At 30.9% G+C, this 11,622-nt stretch overlaps 1 long non-coding RNA gene across 1 annotated transcript; it reads right to left on the minus strand.

Annotated features, from left to right (window-relative positions):
* Positions 1 to 3,630: 3,630 nt before the first annotated feature.
* On the minus strand, positions 3,631 to 8,759 carry LOC118187186 (uncharacterized). The gene is made up of 2 exons (XR_015039311.1): positions 8,654 to 8,759; positions 3,631 to 4,762 (listed from the first exon to the last, which is right to left on the minus strand). It is a non-coding gene; the product is annotated as an uncharacterized LOC118187186 (long non-coding RNA).
* Positions 8,760 to 11,622: the final 2,863 nt, after the last annotated feature.

The following is an 11,622-nucleotide window of genomic DNA, read 5'->3' on the forward strand; positions in this document are numbered from 1 at the left end:
TACAAAGCATGTTCAACCCCTGACGAATCCATATTTATAATTGTTTCTTTGATGTGAAATCAGTATGCCATAAAACATGATATATTAAAAAGTTAGATTATCACAAAACTTTCTAATGTAGTATTAAGGAGAGGGCACGGTAAAAACTAAACTTTTTTCCCTACTAAATAAATCCACAGTAATAAACTGAGTAATAAAGAACTTGTTAATTTGCTCACTTTTATAAATTTATTACAAAGATCAATATTAATTTATTTTACATCATTAAAAAGTTTAGAATTCTGAAGAACTGAAGTAGTAGATGCACAATATATTTATTTTGTGAAGATAAACTAAAAATAAGTTGTTAAATTGAGGAAGAAAATAAGCATTGCATGTTGTTTTTTTCGGTATTATTTCCTGTTCAGTATCTGAAAAGATAGCTAAACTTTAATCTCATTGCTTATTAAAATTTTAAGAAAATGTGTGGCAAGTAAAACCCTTTACCAGCTAGCCAACTTGAGTCTGAACTGATTACGAGCCAGACTATCTAAAAAATTCTTTTTGTAGAAAGTTTTGTTAGAACACATCAGGGACTGAGTTTTTTTCGCAACAGTGCATGTATTGAAAGCCAGAATAACAGATACTATGTCAAGTACTATGTAGCAAAATGTGGAAGAACATGGGACGAGAACTGAAATAACCTACTTAACGTTTTCCAAGCAACAAAGAGGACGCACATTGAAATTTACTGTTTATGTAAAAAATTGCTCTAATTACAATTTTCAAAATACCATATACGTCTATTGACAATAGTTTTCGCGTAATAAATTTTAATAAACAGGGAAAGACTTCATGCCTACCTTGTGTTTTGTTTCAATGATGAAAAAAGAAATTATTTAATAACAAATTTTTAATTGATATTCTGAAGCTTGATGCTGTTCGATTTATCATTCCTAATTAGGTTTAAAACAAGCTTCTTCTTTATTAAGGTAATTGATTTCAATGACTAAGATATTTCTCACTGCTGATATTAAAAATTACTAATAATTTGTGACAAGTAAGAGCTTATTAAATTCACTTGTAAAACCAAAGTAAAGGTAGATCATGTGGCTAGTTTTTCAGTTAGAAGAGATCAGTGTATAAGAAATATACTTTCCGCTTGAACCCTGTTAGGTGTTATGCAAATTGTATTTTTAGTAACTGAGTAGCGGCACAAGCTCCTAGCAATCCCCCCAGCGAAGGGGGGTTGCTAGGAGCTTCAGTTGGTTAGTTAATTTTTTGGAGGTCCCAATGACGTATAGATATTCTTTTGAGGTGTGCTTTGGTGTAGCAAGGTGGAATTCCGAGTTTTTCGCTGTGTTTGGCGAGTCGCAGTACATCAGCCTACGTGACGTCTTAAGAAGAAAATAAACGAATTTCAATCATGTCAAACGGTTTGAGATTTCTTTGAGTTCTACTGAAGGTAGAACGACAACACGTCCGCAGAATACAGTTCACTAAATATCAAAAACAGAATATACGATATTTGAAGTCAGAAAAACGGACACTAGTAGATATGGAATGATACTCTCTTAACACACTTGTTTTTTTACAAATTTATTACAAAATATTTTACAAGATTGAGTGTATAATACTCAGAATTATTGCGTTTCATATGATGAGTGCGTTGTCATCAAATGTTTTGTAATGAAAATAGCGACTACAGAGAATATTATGTAACGAGCATCTTTAATTTTCACTTTGGCATAAGCAGGATTAAATAAGGCAAATTAAACGACATAAGTAATATTGCTCTTGAACCAAACAGTTATGAAAAACAACAGTAGTAGAAACATCACTCTCAATATTGATTCTGCTGGTGTTAAATAATTAGAAATATATGTCATTCTAAAATTTTACAGAAATATGAGTCATTCTAAAATTTTAGAGATGTGGAAATACCGAATTAAAATTTAACCTACACCTTTTTCATTTCAAGATTAGCATTATTCTCACTTTCTTTGTCAAAGACAAATAAAGGATACATCCCTGGTTTGGGTATTATACTATCGAGAGATTGACTGCAAAAAATTTCATGACAATAAAGTTCGTTATGATCATTAAGCTAAATAAATTAAGAACAATTCGCAAATTAATGAAAATTAACAGAATTTAATTGTCTGCAGCAATTTACGTTGCTTTAAATTGCAGTAATTTTAAAAAAACACGCGGATTAAAAAATTCATTAGAATCAGTATATGAAATAAGGAAATGTATCTCAGTAATATCAGGAAACTATTTCATGTTCTGATGAAAATCTCGAGGTGCTCCATGTCTCAAAATGCAAATACAATATCATAAGGAGCATTTGTAACCTTGTTATAAGTTCAGTATTATTAGTAAATACAGCTGTTAATGTCTATTAATAGTATAGATAATATATGTACAATTAAACAAAAACGCATCTTAAAATGTGAGCAATGACCCATATTTTTACATATATAGTACAAAATATCTGACACACAGCAGGACAGTGAGCGAGTATTGTTATTTTAATGTGCATACAGGCGTGCACCTGTAGTTCGACAGGCTGTGGACTAGTTGGACCATACTATTGTGATGACATTTGACAAGGCAACAACATGGTAAGATGAACAATAGTTTTTATTTACAATGAGTGAATGAAGAAACGATTCAAAAGATTTATCTGCAGATGCATTTTTTCTGAATTTCATATGGAAAGAGAAAAAGAAATGTCATTTGTAAAATCATCAATTTGTGGGTGAAGGACGCCAATATTAAATTCTAATTTTAAAATGAGTTCCAGTTCAAGAATTAAATAATTCATATTAAGCTTTGAAAAGAATTAACACATAAACTTCAATTATTTAAAATACTTCTACCATAGACATTTCTACCATAGACTACAAGATGTTTTAGTATCAAATACCAAATTCAAACAACGCAAATATTTTAACACGATATGAAAATGTACGCATCAGTAAAACAATACAACATACAGTAAACAATACAATGTACACAACATCAAAAACAAATTTACAGCATTTAATTAAATATAAAATCGAGTCGATAAACGACATGTATATACATACACATATGTATACAAAATATCACAATGTAGCTGTGGATATACAGTAATCCCTAATTATTCGTGGTCAAGAAAATTAGAAATGAATTATAAAAATTAACATTTTTGTATTATATGTTATAACATTATTTAACATAATAAAATCTTTCGCATGATTTTCTTTTACTTGTTCAAAACTTTTTCAGAGATTAGGTTTGCTCGTAAATTTATTGCTTTATCTGTGTATCTTTTTTTACTTATGTATAATTTATTATTCTACTTCCGATATTTGGTTTGCTTTTCATTCAAGTATACGTGACATGCCATTAGCATGCTTCCAGACAAAAATAAATTGAAGCCATTTAGATTAGGAAGGAAGTTTGTCTATTCTATATTCTTAGAAATAGGTCATAAGAATACAAAAATTACGTTTTCGTCACCAGGTACCTGAATCAGGACTGACAATCAGACAGAGCTGGAAAAAATTACTCCATTACATATTATCTCACTTACATCAGAGAGTCGAGAAACCAAATTAAATGTCACATTATTAATGATTTATTAGTCCAAATTTCAGTGTAGTTGGCAGGAGTTGTAACTGCCAGTGGAACTCTATAGAGTTCCACTGGCAGTTACACCGACAGTATAAGAGTACGAGGAGAACTCACATTGTAGCTATAGCAAGAAGTGTAAAGCAATAAATTAAACAAATAGAGAAGAAATTATTTTATACTATATACATTAGGAGTTGAAACTGGAGGAGCAACACTAGTTTATCACCTTTTTGAGCGAAAGGGAACAGAACTTTTCAATAATAATAATAATAATAATAATAATAATAATAATAATAATAAATAAAAAAAACCTTAAATGTGTATTTCTGTTTTTTGATATGACAATTAACTTAACACGTTTTTGGAGTTAAGAGGAAATTAAAACCCAAATTTACTGAAGCCAGAAGAAAGATTGCATAAAGAATAACTATCAGACAGAAAATATAAAACTCTATAAGAGATTTTTAGATAAATTATTTTAGACTAACGAATGGATTAATTATTGTTTGATATTTTTTGAATTAATTTTCATTGTTGAACTCAAAATGAACGTTCTATCTATTTCTATTGTTATTACTCGAAAGAAAATTGCTTATTGTGTATGAATGGTGAAAACTGCACCAAATTCATTAATTTATAGACCGTTATCATTTTTCAATTTCTTCACCGTGTCATAATATGAACTTTCCTTATCTGCGTAACACTGGGAGAACTTGATTAAAGAGGAAAAATATTGACTGTATTATTCAAGCTTAATGAAAAATGGAGAGTCTTATCGAAGAGGATATTTAAGTACAAATATTATGCCCTTGAATTACGATGGAATCAAAATAATGTAAAGAAATTCTATAAAAAGGAGAACTTTACAAAACTTATTAAAAAACTTCAAAATGATGAAAACACTGTATCTTTGTCAGGAGCTGAATAAGTAGAGAGAAAACAGTAACCTCTTCGACAAGTCTGTCTTCTAAGCAATCCGAGGAAATAAAATATCTTAATATTGCTTGACCTTGACCAGCAAATAAATTTTCTTGTAGAAGCCATGTAGAAGGAGCTTATTATGCAATTAAATTTCTGTTACGTTGCAGAATTGGCATTGGAGTATGAATAAATGTGTAGTCCGAAGAACCGTTGGAAAGGAACATTTGATTCTTGTATGCTGTAAAAGAGAAGGAGAAAGCATTAATGCAATATAATTCACAAACTTAACGCATATTTTTATTTATTTATTTATTTTGTGAGTTTTTTATAGTTTTTATTGAAAAATTTTAGAAAAGCGAAATTCAGTATCAGAAGCTAGTTTATAAGATTTTAATTTTTAAATGTCAGCAATTTTGTCACAGCTATTTAAAACAGAAATCAGTTGGTCGTGCTGTTCAGATACTAAAACTTCCCGCTGTGAAAGAATTTCAGAAAAAATGTGAGGTAATTCCAACAAAATTCTGTAGTACGGCTACGTAATGTATAAGGTATGTGTATTAATAATAAGAACATTTCAGTAACGGTGTTAAACTCGTGATAGAGACAAAAGCAGAGGAAACCATAACTTTATATGAATGACTATCCAAATGAGTTATTTTTTTTTATGTCAAATTTTTATTGTTTTATTGTTATAAGTAATACAAATTTCCTAATGAGAACGAACTGTATTAGTATAGTGTATACCAAAGACTCCTAAAATGCGGGCCTCTAGAAGATGATTGGTTGACTGATTATTTAAATATCGAAAAACATAAGAGGTGGCTATCTACCTAAAGAAACGAACACGTTTGTGGAAGTTTTCTAAGGGAAACTCGGCGTATTCACATTACATATGGGACCCACATAAAGTCGCTGAACATTGGTAGATGGGTCCGAGGTTCAAATCCTTTGAACGGGCTGGCTGCCTGGACGTTTTCGTATTTTTACGCACGTGTAACAAATGTATACGAACCAATTTCCCTTAGAAAGTCCTCCACGGAGGCATTCTTCTCTTAGGCAGATAGACCTCGAGTACTTTGCCACAATCAAGTAAACCAAACCGAACATTTCATACTCGAATCCACTAAAACCAACCACACAGCCATTTTGTTCACCCTGGGTTCAAAACCCCAAACTACCAGTATTAAGTGGTCTTAACCGTTCGGCAACTATCAAGAGCAGATGGTCGCGAAGTAATTTTCAGCGGATTGCAAAAGGTTTCGCAGCATCTTGTTTTGTCCTAATAAAAATTATTAAATTAATTGTAAAGTATTAAAGGTATTTAATCTGTTATTTATCGCTGCTAGATTATTTTCTTCGCTTCTTTCTATCAATAGAAATGTGAGCTGAGGGCGCGATAGTAAGTTTACAGACGCGCAGATGCACACAGGATTAATGAACAGATAAATATCTCTCCTTGAGATACCTTCAAGTATCTGCATTCATAGGAAAATTATGTTAATTAACATACAAGTTACAGGCATAAAAATATTTACATAAGTTCATTAAGTCGCTTGAATAGAGAAATGCCATATTTACGAAATGATTCCAGCAAATTATAGAAAACTTCTGCAATATTTCTACATGGAATTTCGTTATTCTACGAGAAAAATATTCAGTGGCTTAATGTCAGTTTACAATATTCTGGAGTAGAATTTCTGAAATTGAAATCGTACTGGTTCATAGGATATTATCCTAAACTAAATACTGCTGCGTGCGTACGGATTCGTTATGAATTGAATGCACAAGTTCGATGAAAAATGAACAAAATTCATTATTATCACAACAAATAAAACAAAATGTTTAAATTTTCTCAATATTCGTACAGTATTACAATATCTCACAGTAGTTGTCTTTTATCAACGCAGACATTCAACAGAACTTAATTCAAAACAGCTAGAGAAAGCTTATCCGCGAATTCGCTACAGTCAACAAGAGCAGTCAACAAACTCTTAAAATAACAATTAACTAAATAAATGAATTGAGAGGTTTACATGCCGCTTATGTAAGCTTTTTAAATGCGGCAGAATTTTCTGGTATTTTCTCGAAATCAATAAGAGATATTTATTTATTAAATGTTAAATGCACGTGCTCTTGTATTTTTAATTTTTCCGGCTAAGCTTTCTCATAATATTCGTCACTCGCTGCACTGCACGGGGTATAAAACAATTTAATTTATAATTCAACTAACATTAGCTATTTAAATACCAAATCCGTAATAATACTATTTCATGATTTCGTAAACTACATTTTTTTTACTTAAAAAATTATTAATTTTTATAAATGGATTTTTCACAACTTTTTGACACAAATGATTTATAATTAATTGAATTAATGCTCCACTATATCGAAAAAAGTGCGTCTTTTATTTTGTGTTATAAAAACAAGAGTCAGTTATTTTTTCTACCGCACTATCTTTGTGGAAAAGAATTTCGGTGAGATTCTTTCACTTTCATTACATTAACCTATATTTAGCTTTTAGGTGGCAGGAAAAAAATTACCAGAAATTTTTTAATATCCGACCCGATGTGATCTCACTCAGTCCAAATATTAAACATTATATTCTACAGCTAGCTGATACGTTTAGAGAAGAAAATTCCTAGAAAGCACAGTTAATATCCTGCCTTATATAAATACATTATTTATAATTATATAAATACAGTATCCAAGGTTAGACGGAGCCATCGGAACTTCAGGAAATTTTCCAAGGCGCTGGTGGCTGGGGCTCCGCTTAGACATCTGATATCAATGGTTTAAAAACGGGATGAAATATTAATCTCGACTGTAAGATTCATGCAACACAGAACAATAAGTTCACAAAAAGAAAGAGGCTTAATAATACCCCACCACCACCAAAAAGGCGAAAATAATGGTAAATTTATTATGTAGATCGTTTTAAACCCGGTGTCGTTAGCTTGTGGGATCTAATCCTCTTTGCTAACATACAATGAAACAAGATTTACTTAAAAGTCTAAATTGCGACTTCTCGCAGTCTCAAAAATAGATAGAACAGATAAGATAGAACGGTGTAAAAGACCCTTTTATGAAACACTATAGTTTACAGATGGCACGGACTTACGATCACAGTCACCAACTACTTTGGTGTTGAATTTAAACGAAAAGATAAAGCAAGCAGTGGCAAAACTGTACGGAAAAAAACATTTTTATCTCCAACGCGCGAGATTGTGTATCGGAAATTCTAAAGATATGCTGTTTTTAAATATATTGTGATATTGCTGGTCTATTGAATTTATGTGGTTTAAGAACATGATATTTAATAAATAAAAGTAACACACCAAACGTTAAAGAAACTCCCTTTTGGGCGTAATATAAAATCTGAAAAGTTTCCCTTACGGTGTGTGTGTGTTTCGTTTTGAACACCTGTTATATATTTTGGGGAGAGTATATACTTAGTATTTTTTTATACTTCCTCTACATAAAAGCGGGTCACATTCATTTATGCAACTGTAAAACTGGAAAGTTGTTAGTCAAAAAAATGCAATAAGTTTTATTTTTATTTAGTATAAATTAATTTGTATAGATACGTTATATTAGCATATACGGATATTGTAACAAATTTAAAAAGAAATTTTAAGCAGCAAAAAGTAGCGCAGCGAAATGATGAAGTAGCAGAAAAATCGCAAATTCGATAACATAAATTTTAGCAGCACAAGTTTGTCAAAAACTTGTGCTGCTAAAAAAAAAAAGTAAAAAAGTAGCAAATTTGCAAAAAATCGCACGATCTGAGTTTGTGTTTGCACATCTAATTTTAGAAATTAAGCTTGTTTTCAACAGTATCTGAATACGCATAAACGTTCAATAATTTCACAATAAGAATATTAAATGAGTCTGTGAATTTTAACAACAGCACCTTTCTTTGCATAGTTTGTGCTGTAGGCAATGCGTATTGATATTTTTTTCAGATTGGATAGATTTACAGACAACTGCATTTACAACGATTACCTGGCAATTAATTTCACTTTCCTATGTTTTCCTTTAATTCTGCGTGCCGGGATAAAAGATAATTCAAAATTAAGAAGAGACAGCTTTAGATTAAAACTAATAAGCTACATTCTTTTAGTTTACTTACGGGAACCAGAAGTATTGCAAATCAAACTGCTATTAGCATACGGGGCAGGATAGCTAGACTGTGCATTTGACATCCTTGGTAAAACCATGCAAGAAGAATTTGCGTCAAGAACCTAAAAGAAAAATAAGAAATTATCAGATTTAATCAGCGTTATTGGTGATCATTGTTAAACACAACATCATGTCTTCGTAAAATTGAGTGTTAAGATATATATATGTTTTAATATTCTTTAAAGATTTTCTTCATTTCACTATTATTAAACTGTTGAAAAAAATTTTTGGTCAATATTTTGTATCAAATCGACAAGTCAGTAACACTAAAAAAAAAGGTAGATTATTTTCGACCTGTACTTATTTTATATCGTAACAGTATACTTTACATTTTAAATGGAATTTCATATAGCTTGAATTATTAATTTTTTCATTTACTCACAATTAAATTGAAATTTAAATTAATTCTGATCTCAGACTTAATTTTAAAGTAATTTATGTATAAAGTGTAAGCGAAAATTGTAGCAAAAAATTAATTAAATTCAAAAGAGCAAATGTATTAATAGAGAAATATAAAAGCGTTTCATTAACTCTTTCAGACATGTACGAAATATTGTATTGTAACTCAAAAATAAGCGCCTTTCAAATATTCGCCAAATAATAAACCAAAATATTTTCATTGCAAAATGTGTTTCAGAGAGGGTAAATCAGTTTCAGAGAGGGTATCAATGTACTACAAAATGTCATTTTGTAGTACATTGATTGATTCAAACAGTTTTCGGTATATGTTGTTTTCCTTGTGAACTTACGAAGGAGAACCACTATGCTGGATGAACTGCTCCCATAAGAATCACGTATAACTTTACTACTCTCGCATATGACCAAGCGATACTCTCCAAGTCTGTTAGAGCTTGTTACTACTTTATGCTACCAAAGAAAGTCAAACTCTGTAAGTGTTTTAAATGCATCGAGTGTCCAATGTTAGAATTACCCAGTCTGAGAGAGCTGCACTGCTTAGAGTAGGCATTCTTCGAAGGTACTTTTGTTGAGTGCTCTCAAATCCGGTACAATGAAGGAAACGTTACACAAGCTGAAGTTTGCTGAAGCTTCCAACACTGAACTTTGGTTTTACTTGAGGCAGTTGTGCTTATTCAGAGCGCTTTTACGGCTACGCTAATATTGTTAAGTTCAAAATTTTGCCCTAATTCGTGCATTTACGGTATACTTAAAATGATCATACTTAAAAACCCATATTTCGCCTGCTCCTTCAAAATGATATGAACTTTCTTTTAAGTTAAATTTAGACCTCAGTAAAAGTTGCTTAAATGATAGACATTTTTCATTCTCAAGCCAGAAGCAACTGCAGAAGCTTCCACAGATGTTTATCACTTCTTACAGCAGTGCTTGTCAAAACCAATAATGTGCAGAGACAGCATTACTGTACATTATGCCTGGGATTAACTAAAAATGTTTCACTGGCATTTCAATACGTTTGTAACGAAATAAAAAGAAAAAGAATTTGACAGTAAGTTAAGTTTTGATTCCTTCTAGTAAGGAAAGAGCTGGAAGGGAGAAAAGGAGTTGACAAAATTAACTACTGAAACTACCTACAGTCTTTGAATTTGAGAGCCTATGCACGAAGTATTGCTTTTTAAGATAAAATTACAAACAACTGGCTTAATTTCGAATTCGTTTTAAAAAGCAAAATCATACTAAATTACGTTTAAAATCTTATAGCAAATATTCATGCTTGACACACGCTAAAACTTTTTAAAAATAACAAATTAGTTATGATCGTCAAGTTCAATTTTAAATATCAGCAGCCCAATAATTAAAATATCATAATTATTATAAGCTCAGTAATATTATAAGAACCGTTTAATTATGGGCAAAGTAATAGGAAAAATCTGTGAATGAGGATTAGTTGAAGGAAAAAGAATTTTTGATTATCATAGTAATTATCTATTTGAACATTGCGTTGCTAGTGATTTTTTCCAAAGAGAAAACACTTCGATTATCCCTAAAAAATTTACAAATTACGATAATTTTTTCTCGTTAAAATCTTCTTTTTGGATGCCTATGGAAGTAACAATGCTAAGTTTTTGAATGTTGGGCCATTTTAAGCAATGTGACTTACTTGATCTGGTCCGTTTAATGAAACTGGAGAAACACCGGATACGTCTACAGAAGACACATTTGATTCTTCGGAAACACTTTGATCTGCTAAAACAAAATAAAATATACAATCAACATTGATGTTCCTGTAAATATTGCATCATTACTTACAGCACTGTTTCTTATTTTACATACGTAACTACTAATTTCAATACCCAAAGTACTGTTAAATGTTAGATATTATTTTAGATTTTTGCTATCCAGCAAAAAGATATGATATATATTTTAATAAATTATTTCTTGGAATCAGCGAAATTAACATTTATACATGGTTTAGAGTATAAAGAGGGTGTTGGCTGCTCATGCGTATTTTATTTTTATGGCCTGGAAATCGATAGTAAATGTTAATTCTCTTCTCCATTAAAGAAGAATCTGTATGTATGTATGATGTGTGCGCGTATACGTACGTATGTATGATGTGTGCGCGTATACGTACGTATGTATGTAAATGTGTATATGTTCCTTGTACTGCAGGAAAAAATAAAGGCACCTACAGCTAGCAAATTTTGAATACAAGTAGTCCTTAACTCCAAAATGTGCACTTCGAAACCATAATGTTGAATTTCAGATTTGCTTATTTATTTCATATTTTGAAAGTCAGTGGTAACTAGTAACACTACTCGAAATAAAACAGTGCTCCAGAATGTTACCTGTGTGCAATATATAAGATACTTTACCATTCAGTTTTAATAAAAAAATTCGGCTATTTAAAAGTACTGTGTGTATCATTGCCTGAAATAAAATAATTTTATCTTCCATGCGCCAGCATGTTCTCATTCAGTTAAACACTGGAATTTCAAATTT

The sequence above is a fragment of the Stegodyphus dumicola genome, chromosome 2 (genome assembly GCF_044657685.1).
Source record: "Stegodyphus dumicola isolate Sdum_Otavi_A_Nest chromosome 2, ASM4465768v1".
Taxonomy (NCBI): Eukaryota; Metazoa; Arthropoda; class Arachnida; order Araneae; family Eresidae; genus Stegodyphus; species Stegodyphus dumicola.